Source organism: Mustelus asterias, chromosome 19, assembly GCF_964213995.1.
Source record: "Mustelus asterias chromosome 19, sMusAst1.hap1.1, whole genome shotgun sequence".
Lineage (NCBI taxonomy): Eukaryota > Metazoa > Chordata > Chondrichthyes > Carcharhiniformes > Triakidae > Mustelus > Mustelus asterias.
In genome coordinates, this window is record NC_135819.1 from 44157491 (window position 1) to 44173148 (window position 15658).

Genomic DNA, 15658 nt, shown 5'->3' on the forward strand with positions numbered 1-15658 from the left:
TCTATGTTTACATTTTCTTCACTGAAACAAGTGACCTTGTTTCAACACACATTAGAAATTCATCATTTCACCTTGGGGAGGCACTGTGACCGTACTTTCCAAAGGGAAATGGAAGAAATTCTTACTCCTTGAATAAAGGTAGATGAGAGGTGGGAGCTGAGGTGAAATGCTGTGTGCATAAGCGTTCACACCAGTGCGCTGTTCTCAAATTCCCCTTTTAGACAATGCCCGTCCATTAGTTTAGTCTTGTCGGTCTTTCATTGTGGGTGCAAGTGAATGGATACTTGAGGACATCTGAATCGCATTGTACTATTTTAAACATCATATTTGCAGCAAAGCCAATCAAATCAATCACACAATGCTGGCTTTTATATTCTACTTCAGTTGATTGGATTGTGTTTTTTGTTCTTCAGAAGTGACCAGTAAACCAGTGATACCAACTACAACCAGCTCCACTACCAGCCCCACACCGGGTGAGTGACGGCTTCTTTTCATACACAGTAGCAAAACCAGTGACACAAACTGTGTTGTTGGAACAATTTCCAGGCAGTGGAAGGACACTGCTTCATACTTGTTTCTCGTTTGTCCATCACTTCCCGAGTGAACTGGTTGATAACGGACCGATTCAAATGAAGCTCGATCAGAATGTGCACATGAGGAGAAATGTTTTCTCCGTGTCTCTGTGTGTAATGTTCTCTCCTAGAATCTACTCGCTCAAGAATATTTCCTGAACCTGTTCCTAAATAGCAGCCTGACATTGGAATAATTTCTCCAATGTGCATTGCACATTGATGCTGATATGCAGCATCTGTGTCAAAGTTCAGCAGTTTCCATAACATATCTTATCAATGGATCTTCCCTTAGCATGGTGTGATTGTTAATATTCTTCCATTTTCTTCTCTCGCTCAGTCATTTAGAATAATTTTGAAAAAAGAACAAATTTGTAAACGTGGATTTGTCTTTCTCCTGTTCAACTTTGCTCCTTTATTCTCCAAGTTAGTTGAGCTCGTCAGTAGCTGGCGTCTGTATGTTCCTCATTCTTGATGCCTTGTTGTGAATTAAATGACCTAATGCTGGAACTCTATTAAGACAGCTGGATTTCCAGTCAGAATGCAGTGGTTTTGAATAATTTTCTTTTCCTGTAGAAGTGACAACGGCAACAAAAGGAACAACAACTGTGCCTCCAGTTACTTCGACAACAGGTAATTGAGATTTTCCTTCAATATTGGAATCTCCCTATTAGACACTCCCTCGGTTTCGATGATGACTTCCTTCCATTCGGGATCGAGGAATTCTGGTATGGCAGATGAGTCCAATGGACAATCTGCACATTTTGTCGCACGCCAGACTGGGTTTAAAACAAAAAGCAAATGAAGAAATCTTTCAACCAAGTGAGTCGCTGTAATTACTAATTTCTTCAAGATTTGTGCTTCATATCAATAATGTATCCCAGTTGTAAAATTCACAACACCGTAGGAATTGGAATTGGAATTTGGTGATTTTGAAAGTTATTTCTTTGTCTGCAGTGCCAACAACAACAACACAGGAAACAACGACCACATCTGTGGAAACTACGACAACAGGTTAGTGCTGTCTCCTTTCAATATTCACCAGCAAGTCTGTTCACAGCGGTGTGCTTTTCTCATTTGCAGCTTCAGTGTCAGTTCATTCATTCAGTCTTGCCCACACCTCCTTTCCGAAGGAAATGGTTGAAAATTTACTCAAATTTGAATTATCAATTGGATTTGTGAACATCACTTTCACACCAAGATCAATATGATGGTTTTCTGGTCAAACGCGACAGGAATACAATGGCATTGACATTGTGGTGAATTGGTTTCATTCTTTTTCTTCTACTTCAGAAGGGGTCACTACAACAGTGAAACCAACTGCAGCTGGGCCCCCTCCGGGCTCCACCCCGGGTCTATAACGGCTTCTTTTCATTAACAGCAGCAGGAAACAAGTGAAATAAAAACAGATCGTGCTGTAATTATTCAGCAAGGCTGGCAACACCTGCTGAGTATTTCCAGCACTTTCTGTTTGTTTATCAGATGTCCAGCAAGGACAGTATTTTACTTTTCATTTCGTGAAAAACATGATCTTGTTTCAGCGCGTATTCGAAATTCATCATTTCACCATGGGGAGGCACTGTGACAGTACTTTCCAAAGGGAAATGGAAGAAATTTCTACTCCTTGAATGAAGGGAGATGTGCGGTGGGAGCTGAGGTGTAATGCTGTGTGCATCAGCGTTCACACCAGTGCGCTGTTCTCAAAATCCCCTGTTAGACAATGCCCATCCATTAGTTTAGTCTTGTCGGACTTTCATTGTGGGTGCAAGTGAATGAAGAATTGAGGACATCTGAATCGCATTGTACTATCTTAAATATCAAATCACATAATGGAACACTGCTGGCTTTTATATTCTGCTTCAGTTGATTGGATTGTGTTTCTTGTTCTTCAGAAGTGACCAGTAAACCAGTGATACCAACTACAACCAGCTCCACTCCCAGCCCCACACCGGGTGAGTGACGGCTTCTTTTGATACACAGTAGCAAAACCAGTGACGCAAACTGTTTAGTTGGAACATGTTCCAGGCAGTGGAAAGACATTACTTCATACTTTTTTATAGTTAGTTTCTGTTTTCACATCAGAATTCCAGCATCACAGTATTTTAGCTTTTGGGACGAAAGGGATCAACGGATATGGGGTGAAGGGGGATCAGGATATTGAATTCAATGATCCGCCACGATCAAAATGAATGGATGAGCAGGCTCCAAGGGCCGAATGGCCTACTCCTGCTTCTAGTTTCTATGTTTACGTTTTCTTCACTGAAACAAGTGACCTTGTTTCAACACACATTAGAAATTCATCATTTCACCTTGGGGAGGCACTGTGACCGTACTTTCCAAAGGGAAATGGAAGAAATTCTTACTCCTTGAATAAAGGTAGATGAGAGGTGGGAGCTGAGGTGAAATGCTGTGTGCATAAGCATTCACACCAGTGCGCTGTTCTCAAATTCCCCTTTTAGACAATGCCCGTCCATTAGTTTAGTCTTGTCGGTCTTTCATTGTGGGTGTAAGTGAATGGATACTTGAGGACATCTGAATCGCATTTTAAACATCATATTTGCAGCACAGCCAATCAAATCAGTCACACAATGCTGGCTTTTATATTCTACTTCAGTTGATTGGATTGTGTTTTTTGTTCTTCAGAAGTGACCAGTAAACCAGTGAAACCAACTACAACCAGCTCCACTACCAGCCCCACACCGGGTCAGTGACGGCTTCTTTTAATACACAGTAGCAAAACCAGTGACACAAACTGTGTTGTTGGAACAATTTCCAGGCAGTGGAAGGACACTGCTTCATACTTGTTTCTCGTTTGTCCATCACTTCCCGAGTGAACTGGTTGATAACGGACCGATTCAAATGAAGCTCGATCAGAATGTGCACATGAGGAGAAATGTTTTCTCCGTGTCTCTGTGTGTAATGTTCTCTCCTAGAATCTACTCGCTCAAGAATATTTCCTGAACCTGTTCCTAAATAGCAGCCTGACATTGGAATAATTTCTCCAATGTGCATTGCACATTGATGCTGATATGCAGCATCTGTGTCAAAGTTCAGCAGTTTCCATAACATATCTTAGCAATGGATCTTCCCCTAAGCATGGTGTGATTGTTAATATTCTTCCATTTTCTTCTCTGGCTCAGTCATTTAGAATATTTTTGAAACAAGAACAAATTTGTAAATGTGGATTTGTCTTTCTCCTGTTCAACTTTGCTCCTTTATTCTCCAAGTTAGTTGAGCTCGTCAGAAGCTGTAGTCAGTATGTTCCTCATTCTTGATGCCTTATTGTGAATTAAATGACCTAATGCTGGAACTCTATTAATACAGCTGGATTTCCAGTCAGAATGCAGTGGTTTTGAATAATTTTCTTTTCCTGTAGAAATGACAACGGCAACAAAAGGAACAACAACTGTGCCTCCAGTTACTTCCACAACAGGTAATTGTGATTTTCTTTCAATATTGGAATCTCCCTATTAGACACTCCCTCGGTTTCAATGATGACTTGCTTCCATTCGGGATCGAGGAATTCTGGGATGGCAGATGAGTCCAATGGACAATCTGCACATTTTGTCGCATGCCAGACTGGGTTTAAAACAAAAAGCAAATGAAGAAATCTTTTAACCAAGTGAGTCGCTGTAATTACCAATTTCTTCAAGATTTGTGCTTCATATCAATAATGTATCCAAGTTGTAAAATTCACAACACATTAGGAATTGGAATTGGAATTTGGTGATTTTGAAAGTTAATTCTTTGTCTGTAGTGCCAACAACAACAACACAGGAAACAACGACCACATCTGTGGAAACTACGACAACAGGTTAGTGCTGTCTCCTTTCAATATTCACCAGCAAGTCTGTTCACAGCGGTGTGCTTTTCTCATTTGCAGCTTCAGTGTCAGTTCATTCATTCAGTCTTGCCCACACCTCCTTTCCGAAGGAAATGGTTGAAAATCTACTGAAATGTGAATCATCAATTGGATTTGTGAACATCACTTTTACACCAAGTTCAATATGATGGTTTTCTTGTGAAACGCGACAGGAATACAATGGCATTGATATTGTGGTGAATTGGTTTCATTCTTTTTCTTCTACTTCAGAAGGGGTCACGACAACAGTGAAACCAACTGCAGCTGGGCCCCCTCCGGGCTCCACCCCGGGTGTATAGCGGCTTCTTTTCATTAACAGCAGCAGGAAACAAGTGAAATAAAAACAGATCGTGCTGGAATTATTCAGCAAGGCTGGCAACATCTGCTGAGTATTTCCAGCACTTTCTGTTTGTATAGCAGATGTCCAGAAAGGACAGTATTTTACTTTTCATTTCGTGAAAAACATGATCTTGTTTCAGCGTGTATTAGAAATTCATCATTTCACCATGGGGAGGCACTGTGACAGTACTTTCCAAAGGGAAATGGAAGAAATTTCTACTCCTTGAATGAAGGGAGATGTGCGGTGGGAGCTGAGGTGTAATGCTGTGTGCATCAGCGTTCACACCAGTGCGCTGTTCTCAAAATCCCCTGTTAGACAATGCCCATCCATTAGTTTAGTCTTGTCGGACTTTCATTGTGGGTGCAAGTGAATGAAGAATTGAGGACATCTGAATCGCATTGTACTATCTTAAATATCAAATCACATAATGGAACACTGCTGGCTTTTATATTCTGCTTCAGTTGATTGGATTGTGTTTCTTGTTCTTCAGAAGTGACCAGTAAACCAGTGATACCAACTACAACCAGCTCCACTCCCAGCCCCACACCGGGTGAGTGACGGCTTCTTTTGATACACAGTAGCAAAACCAGTGACGCAAACTGTTTAGTTGGAACATGTTCCAGGCAGTGGAAAGACATTACTTCATACTTTTTTATAGTTAGTTTCTGTTTTCACGTCAGAATTCCAGCATCACAGTATTTTAGCTTTTGGGACGAAAGGGATCAACGGATATGGGGTGAAGGGGGATCAGGATATTGAATTCAATGATCCGCCACGATCAAAATGAATGGATGAGCAGGCTCCAAGGGCCGAATGGCCTACTCCTGCTTCTAGTTTCTATGTTTACGTTTTCTTCACTGAAACAAGTGACCTTGTTTCAACACACATTAGAAATTCATCATTTCACCATGGGGAGGCACTGTGACCGTACTTTCCAAAGGGAAATGGAAGAAATTCTTACTCCTTGAATAAAGGTAGATGAGAGGTGGGAGCTGAGGTGAAATGCTGTGTGCATAAGCATTCACACCAGTGCGCTGTTCTCAAATTCCCCTTTTAGACAATGCCCGTCCATTAGTTTAGTCTTGTCGGTCTTTCATTGTGGGTGTAAGTGAATGGATACTTGAGGACATCTGAATCGCATTTTAAACATCATATTTGCAGCAAAGCCAATCAAATCAGTCACACAATGCTGGCTTTTATATTCTACTTCAGTTGATTGGATTGTGTTTTTTGTTCTTCAGAAGTGACTAGTAAACCAGTGAAACCAACTACAACCAGCTCCACTACCAGCCCCACACCGGGTGAGTGACGGCTTCTTTTAATACACAGTAGCAAAACCAGTGACACAAACTGTGTTGTTGGAACAATTTCCAGGCAGTGGAAGGACACTGCTTCATACTTGTTTCTCGTTTGTCCATCACTTCCTGAGTGAACTGGTTGATAACGGACCGATTCAAATGAAGCTCGATCAGAATGTGCACATGAGGAGAAATGTTTTCTCCGTGTCTCTGTGTGTAATGTTCTCTCCTAGAATCTACTCGCTCAAGAATATTTCCTGAACCTGTTCCTAAATAGCAGCCTGACATTGGAATAATTTCTCCAATGTGCATTGCACATTGATGCTGATATGCAGCATCTGTGTCAAAGTTCAGCAGTTTCCATAACATATCTTAGCAATGGATCTTCCCCTAAGCATGGTGTGATTGTTAATATTCTTCCATTTTCTTCTCTCGCTCAGTCATTTAGAATATTTTTGAAACAAGAACAAATTTGTAAATGTGGATTTGTCTTTCTCCTGTTCAACTTTGCTCCTTTATTCTCCAAGTTAGTTGAGCTCGTCAGAAGCTGTAGTCAGTATGTTCCTCATTCTTGATGCCTTATTGTGAATTAAATGACCTAATGCTGGAACTCTATTAATACAGCTGGATTTCCAGTCAGAATGCAGTGGTTTTGAATAATTTTCTTTTCCTGTAGAAATGACAACGGCAACAAAAGGAACAACAACTGTGCCTCCAGTTACTTCCACAACAGGTAATTGTGATTTTCTTTCAATATTGGAATCTCCCTATTAGACACTCCCTCGGTTTCAATGATGACTTGCTTCCATTCGGGATCGAGGAATTCTGGGATGGCAGATGAGTCCAATGGACAATCTGCACATTTTGTCGCATGCCAGACTGGGTTTAAAACAAAAAGCAAATGAAGAAATCTTTTAACCAAGTGAGTCGCTGTAATTACCAATTTCTTCAAGATTTGTGCTTCATATCAATAATGTATCCAAGTTGTAAAATTCACAACACATTAGGAATTGGAATTGGAATTTGGTGATTTTGAAAGTTAATTCTTTGTCTGTAGTGCCAACAACAACAACACAGGAAACAACGACCACATCTGTGGAAACTACGACAACAGGTTAGTGCTGTCTCCTTTCAATATTCACCAGCAAGTCTGTTCACAGCGGTGTGCTTTTCTCATTTGCAGCTTCAGTGTCAGTTCATTCATTCAGTCTTGCCCACACCTCCTTTCCGAAGGAAATGGTTGAAAGTTTACTGAAATGTGTGAATCATCAATTGGATTTGTGAACATCACTTTTACACCAAGTTCAATATGATGGTTTTCTGGTGAAACGCGACAGGAATACAATGGCATTGATATTGTGGTGAATTGGTTTCATTCTTTTTCTTCTACTTCAGAAGGGGTCACGACAACAGTGAAACCAACTGCAGCTGGGCCCCCTCCGGGCTCCACCCCGGGTGTATAGCGGCTTCTTTTCATTAACAGCAGCAGGAAACAAGTGAAATAAAAACAGATCGTGCTGGAATTATTCAGCAAGGCTGGCAACATCTGCTGAGTATTTCCAGCACTTTCTGTTTGTATAGCAGATGTCCAGAAAGGACAGTATTTTACTTTTCATTTCGTGAAAAACATGATCTTGTTTCAGCGTGTATTAGAAATTCATCATTTCACCATGGGGAGGCACTGTGACAGTACTTTCCAAAGGGAAATGGAAGAAATTTCTACTCCTTGAATGAAGGGAGATGTGCGGTGGGAGCTGAGGTGTAATGCTGTGTGCATCAGCGTTCACACCAGTGCGCTGTTCTCAAAATCCCCTGTTAGACAATGCCCATCCATTAGTTTAGTCTTGTCGGACTTTCATTGTGGGTGCAAGTGAATGAAGAATTGAGGACATCTGAATCGCATTGTACTATCTTAAATATCAAATCACATAATGGAACACTGCTGGCTTTTATATTCTGCTTCAGTTGATTGGATTGTGTTTCTTGTTCTTCAGAAGTGACCAGTAAACCAGTGATACCAACTACAACCAGCTCCACTCCCAGCCCCACACCGGGTGAGTGACGGCTTCTTTTGATACACAGTAGCAAAACCAGTGACGCAAACTGTTTAGTTGGAACATGTTCCAGGCAGTGGAAAGACATTACTTCATACTTTTTTATAGTTAGTTTCTGTTTTCACGTCAGAATTCCAGCATCACAGTATTTTAGCTTTTGGGACGAAAGGGATCAACGGATATGGGGTGAAGGGGGATCAGGATATTGAATTCAATGATCCGCCACGATCAAAATGAATGGATGAGCAGGCTCCAAGGGCCGAATGGCCTACTCCTGCTTCTAGTTTCTATGTTTACGTTTTCTTCACTGAAACAAGTGACCTTGTTTCAACACACATTAGAAATTCATCATTTCACCTTGGGGAGGCACTGTGACCGTACTTTCCAAAGGGAAATGGAAGAAATTCTTACTCCTTGAATAAAGGTAGATGAGAGGTGGGAGCTGAGGTGAAATGCTGTGTGCATAAGCGTTCACACCAGTGCGCTGTTCTCAAATTCCCCTTTTAGACAATGCCCGTCCATTAGTTTAGTCTTGTTGGTCTTTCATTGTGGGTGCAAGTGAATGGATACTTGAGGACATTTGAATCGCATTGTACTATTTTAAACATCATATTTGCAGCAAAGCCAATCAAATCAATCACACAATGCTGGCTTTTATATTCTACTTCAGTTGATTGGATTGTGTTTTTTGTTCTTCAGAAGTGACCAGTAAACCAGTGAAACCAACTACAACCAGCTCCACTACCAGCCCCACACCGGGTGAGTGACGGCTTCTTTTGATACACAGTAGTAAAACCAGTGACACAAACTGTTTTGTTGGAACAATTTCCAGGCAGTGGAAGGACACTGCTTCATACTTGTTTCTAGTTAGTCCATCACTTCCCGAGTGAACTGGTTGATAACGGACCGATTCAAATGAAGCACGATCAGAATGTGCACATGAGGAGAAATGATTTCTCCGTGTCTCTGTGTGTAATGTTCTCTCCTAGAATCTACTGCTCAACAATATTTCCTGAACCTGTTCCTAAATATCAGCCTGACTTTGGAATAATTTCTCCAATGTGCATTACAGGTTGATGCAAATATGCAGCATCTGTGTCAAAGCTCAGCAGTTTCCATAACATATCTTATCAATGGATCTTGCCCTTAGCATGGTGTGATTGTTAATGTTCTTCCATTTTCTTCTCTCGCTCAGTCATTTAGAATAATTTTGAAACAAGAACAAATTTGTAAATGTGGATTTGTCTTTCTCCTGTTCAACATTGCTCCTTTATTCTCCAAGTTAGTTGAGCTCGTCAGAAGCTGTAGTCAGTATGTTCCTCATTCTTGATGCCTTATTGTGAATTAAATGACCTAATGCTGGAACTCTATTAATACAGCTGGATTTCCAGTCAGAATGCAGTGGTTTTGAATAATTTTCTTTTCCTGTAGAAGTGACAACGGCAACAAAAGGAACAACAACTGTGCCTCCAGTTACTTCCACAAGAGGTAATTGTGATTTTCTTTCAATATTGGAATCTCCCTATTAGACACTCCCTCGGTTTCAATGATGACTTGCTTCCATTCGGGATCGAGGAATTCTGGGATGGCAGATGAGTCCAATGGACAATCTGCACATTTTGTCGCATGCCAGACTGGGTTTAAAACAAAAAGCAAATGAAGAAATCTTTTAACCAAGTGAGTCGCTGTAATTACCAATTTCTTCAAGATTTGTGCTTCATATCAATAATGTATCCAAGTTGTAAAATTCACAACACATTAGGAATTGGAATTGGAATTTGGTGATTTTGAAAGTTATTTCTTTGTCTGCAGTGCCAACAACAACAACACAGGAAACAACGACCACATCTGTGGAAACTACGACAACAGGTTAGTGCTGTCTCCTTTCAATATTCACCAGCAAGTCTGTTCACAGCGGTGTGCTTTTCTCATTTGCAGCTTCAGTGTCAGTTCATTCATTCAGTCTTGCCCACACCTCCTTTCCGAAGGAAATGGTTGAAAATTTACTGAAATGTGAATCATCAATTGGATTTGTGAACATCACTTTTACACCAAGTTCAATATGATGGTTTTCTGGTGAAACGCGACAGGAATACAATGGCATTGATATTGTGGTGAATTGGTTTCATTCTTTTTCTTCTACTTCAGAAGGGGTCACGACAACAGTGAAACCAACTGCAGCTGGGCCCCCTCCGGGCTCCACCCCGGGTGTATAGCGGCTTCTTTTCATTAACAGCAGCAGGAAACAAGTGAAATAAAAACAGATCGTGCTGGAAATATTCAGCAAGGCTGGCAACATCTGCTGAGTATTTCCAGCACTTTCTGTTTGTATAGCAGATGTCCAGAAAGGACAGTATTTTACTTTTCATTTCGTGAAAAACATGATCTTGTTTCAGTGTGTATTAGAAATTCATCATTTCACCATGGGGAGGCACTGTGACAGTACTTTCCAAAGGGAAATGGAAGAAATTTCTACTCCTTGAATGAAGGGAGATGTGCGGTGGGAGCTGAGGTGTAATGCTGTGTGCATCAGCGTTCACACCAGTGCGCTGTTCTCAAAATCCCCTGTTAGACAATGCCCATCCATTAGTTTAGTCTTGTCGGACTTTCATTGTGGGTGCAAGTGAATGAAGAATTGAGGACATCTGAATCGCATTGTACTATCTTAAATATCAAATCACATAATGGAACACTGCTGGCTTTTATATTCTGCTTCAGTTGATTGGATTGTGTTTCTTGTTCTTCAGAAGTGACCAGTAAACCAGTGATACCAACTACAACCAGCTCCACTCCCAGCCCCACACCGGGTGAGTGACGGCTTCTTTTGATACACAGTAGCAAAACCAGTGACGCAAACTGTTTAGTTGGAACATGTTCCAGGCAGTGGAAAGACATTACTTCATACTTTTTTATAGTTAGTTTCTGTTTTCACATCAGAATTCCAGCATCACAGTATTTTAGCTTTTGGGACGAAAGGGATCAACGGATATGGGGTGAAGGGGGATCAGGATATTGAATTCAATGATCCGCCACGATCAAAATGAATGGATGAGCAGGCTCCAAGGGCCGAATGGCCTACTCCTGCTTCTAGTTTCTATGTTTACGTTTTCTTCACTGAAACAAGTGACCTTGTTTCAACACACATTAGAAATTCATCATTTCACCTTGGGGAGGCACTGTGACCGTACTTTCCAAAGGGAAATGGAAGAAATTCTTACTCCTTGAATAAAGGTAGATGAGAGGTGGGAGCTGAGGTGAAATGCTGTGTGCATAAGCGTTCACACCAGTGCGCTGTTCTCAAATTCCCCTTTTAGACAATGCCCGTCCATTAGTTTAGTCTTGTCGGTCTTTCATTGTGGGTGTAAGTGAATGGATACTTGAGGACATCTGAATCGCATTTTAAACATCATATTTGCAGCAAAGCCAATCAAATCAGTCACACAATGCTGGCTTTTATATTCTACTTCAGTTGATTGGATTGTGTCTTTTTTGTTCTTCAGAAGTGACCAGTAAACCAGTGAAACCAACTACAACCAGCTCCACTACCAGCCCCACACCGGGTCAGTGACGGCTTCTTTTAATACACAGTAGCAAAACCAGTGACACAAACTGTGTTGTTGGAACAATTTCCAGGCAGTGGAAGGACACTGCTTCATACTTGTTTCTCGTTTGTCCATCACTTCCTGAGTGAACTGGTTGATAACGGACCGATTCAAATGAAGCTCGATCAGAATGTGCACATGAGGAGAAATGTTTTCTCCGTGTCTCTGTGTGTAATGTTCTCTCCTAGAATCTACTCGCTCAAGAATATTTCCTGAACCTGTTCCTAAATAGCAGCCTGACATTGGAATAATTTCTCCAATGTGCATTGCACATTGATGCTGATATGCAGCATCTGTGTCAAAGTTCAGCAGTTTCCATAACATATCTTAGCAATGGATCTTCCCCTAAGCATGGTGTGATTGTTAATATTCTTCCATTTTCTTCTCTGGCTCAGTCATTTAGAATATTTTTGAAACAAGAACAAATTTGTAAATGTGGATTTGTCTTTCTCCTGTTCAACTTTGCTCCTTTATTCTCCAAGTTAGTTGAGCTCGTCAGAAGCTGTAGTCAGTATGTTCCTCATTCTTGATGCCTTATTGTGAATTAAATGACCTAATGCTGGAACTCTATTAATACAGCTGGATTTCCAGTCAGAATGCAGTGGTTTTGAATAATTTTCTTTTCCTGTAGAAATGACAACGGCAACAAAAGGAACAACAACTGTGCCTCCAGTTACTTCCACAACAGGTAATTGTGATTTTCTTTCAATATTGGAATCTCCCTATTAGACACTCCCTCGGTTTCAATGATGACTTGCTTCCATTCGGGATCGAGGAATTCTGGGATGGCAGATGAGTCCAATGGACAATCTGCACATTTTGTCGCATGCCAGACTGGGTTTAAAACAAAAAGCAAATGAAGAAATCTTTTAACCAAGTGAGTCGCTGTAATTACCAATTTCTTCAAGATTTGTGCTTCATATCAATAATGTATCCAAGTTGTAAAATTCACAACACATTAGGAATTGGAATTGGAATTTGGTGATTTTGAAAGTTAATTCTTTGTCTGTAGTGCCAACAACAACAACACAGGAAACAACGACCACATCTGTGGAAACTACGACAACAGGTTAGTGCTGTCTCCTTTCAATATTCACCAGCAAGTCTGTTCACAGCGGTGTGCTTTTCTCATTTGCAGCTTCAGTGTCAGTTCATTCATTCAGTCTTGCCCACACCTCCTTTCCGAAGGAAATGGTTGAAAATTTACTGAAATGTGAATCATCAATTGGATTTGTGAACATCACTTTTACACCAAGTTCAATATGATGGTTTTCTGGTGAAACGCGACAGGAATACAATGGCATTGATATTGTGGTGAATTGGTTTCATTCTTTTTCTTCTACTTCAGAAGGGGTCACGACAACAGTGAAACCAACTGCAGCTGGGCCCCCTCCGGGCTCCACCCCGGGTGTATAGCGGCTTCTTTTCATTAACAGCAGCAGGAAACAAGTGAAATAAAAACAGATCGTGCTGGAATTATTCAGCAAGGCTGGCAACATCTGCTGAGTATTTCCAGCACTTTCTGTTTGTATAGCAGATGTCCAGAAAGGACAGTATTTTACTTTTCATTTCGTGAAAAACATGATCTTGTTTCAGCGTGTATTAGAAATTCATCATTTCACCATGGGGAGGCACTGTGACAGTACTTTCCAAAGGGAAATGGAAGAAATTTCTACTCCTTGAATGAAGGTAGATGAGAGGTGGGAGCTGAGGTGAAATGCCGTGTGCATAAGCATTCGCACCAGTGCGCTGTTCTCAAATTCCCCTTTTAGACAATGCCCGTCCATTAGTTGAGTCTTGTCGGTCTTTCATTGTGGGTGCAAGTGAATGGATAATTGAGGACATCTGAATCGCATTGTACTATCTTAAATATCTAAGTTGCAGCAAAGCCAATCAAATCAATCACACAATGGAACACTGCTGGCTTTTATATTCTGCTTCAGTTGATTTGATTGTTTTTCTTGTTCTTCAGAAGTGACCAGTAAACCAGTGATACCAACTACAACCAGCTCCACTCCCAGCCCCACACCGGGTGAGTGACGGCTTCTTTTGATACACAGTAGCAAAACCAGTGACGCAAACTGTTTAGTTGGAACAAGTTCCAAAGCAGTGGAAAGACATTACTTCATACTTTTTTACAGTTAGTTTCTGTTTTCACGTCAGAATTCCAGCATCACAGTATTTTAGCTCTTGGGACGAAAAGGATCAACGGATATGGGGTTAATGGGGATCAGGATATTGAATTAAATGATCCACCACGATCAAAATGAATGGATGAGCAGACTCCAAGGGCCGAATGGCCTACTCCTGCTTCTAGTTTCTATGTTTACGTTTTCTTCACTGAAACAAGTGACCTTGTTTCAACACACATTAGAAATTCATCATTTCACCATGGGGAGGCACTGTGACCGTACTTTCCAAAGGGAAATGGAAGAAATTCTTACTCCTTGAATAAAGGTAGATGAGAGGTGGGAGCTGAGGTGAAATGCTGTGTGCATAAGCATTCACACCAGTGCGCTGTTCTCAAATTCCCCTTTTAGACAATGCCCGTCCATTAGTTTAGTCTTGTCGGTCTTTCATTGTGGGTGTAAGTGAATGGATACTTGAGGACATCTGAATCGCATTTTAAACATCATATTTGCAGCAAAGCCAATCAAATCAGTCACACAATGCTGGCTTTTATATTCTACTTCAGTTGATTGGATTGTGTTTTTTGTTCTTCAGAAGTGACCAGTAAACCAGTGAAACCAACTACAACCAGCTCCACTACCAGCCCCACACCGGGTGAGTGACGGCTTCTTTTAATACACAGTAGCAAAACCAGTGACACAAACTGTGTTGTTGGAACAATTTCCAGGCAGTGGAAGGACACTGCTTCATACTTGTTTCTCGTTTGTCCATCACTTCCTGAGTGAACTGGTTGATAACGGACCGATTCAAATGAAGCTCGATCAGAATGTGCACATGAGGAGAAATGTTTTCTCCGTGTCTCTGTGTGTAATGTTCTCTCCTAGAATCTACTCGCTCAAGAATATTTCCTGAACCTGTTCCTAAATAGCAGCCTGACATTGGAATAATTTCTCCAATGTGCATTGCACATTGATGCTGATATGCAGCATCTGTGTCAAAGTTCAGCAGTTTCCATAACATATCTTAGCAATGGATCTTCCCCTAAGCATGGTGTGATTGTTAATATTCTTCCATTTTCTTCTCTCGCCCAGTCATTTAGAATATTTTTGAAACAAGAACAAATTTGTAAATGTGGATTTGTCTTTCTCCTGTTCAACTTTGCTCCTTTATTCTCCAAGTTAGTTGAGCTCGTCAGAAGCTGTAGTCAGTATGTTCCTCATTCTTGATGCCTTATTGTGAATTAAATGACCTAATGCTGGAACTCTATTAATACAGCTGGATTTCCAGTCAGAATGCAGTGGTTTTGAATAATTTTCTTTTCCTGTAGAAATGACAACGGCAACAAAAGGAACAACAACTGTGCCTCCAGTTACTTCCACAACAGGTAATTGTGATTTTCTTTCAATATTGGAATCTCCCTATTAGACACTCCCTCGGTTTCAATGATGACTTGCTTCCATTCGGGATCGAGGAATTCTGGGATGGCAGATGAGTCCAATGGACAATCTGCACATTTTGTCGCATGCCAGACTGGGTTTAAAACAAAAAGCAAATGAAGAAATCTTTTAACCAAGTGAGTCGCTGTAATTACCAATTTCTTCAAGATTTGTGCTTCATATCAATAATGTATCCAAGTTGTAAAATTCACAACACATTAGGAGTTGGAATTGGAATTTGGTGATTTTGAAAGTTATTTCTTTGTCTGCAGTGCCAACAACAACAACACAGGAAACAACGACCACATCTGTGGAAACTACGACAACAGGTTAGTGCTGTCTCCTTTCAATATTCACCAGCAAGTCT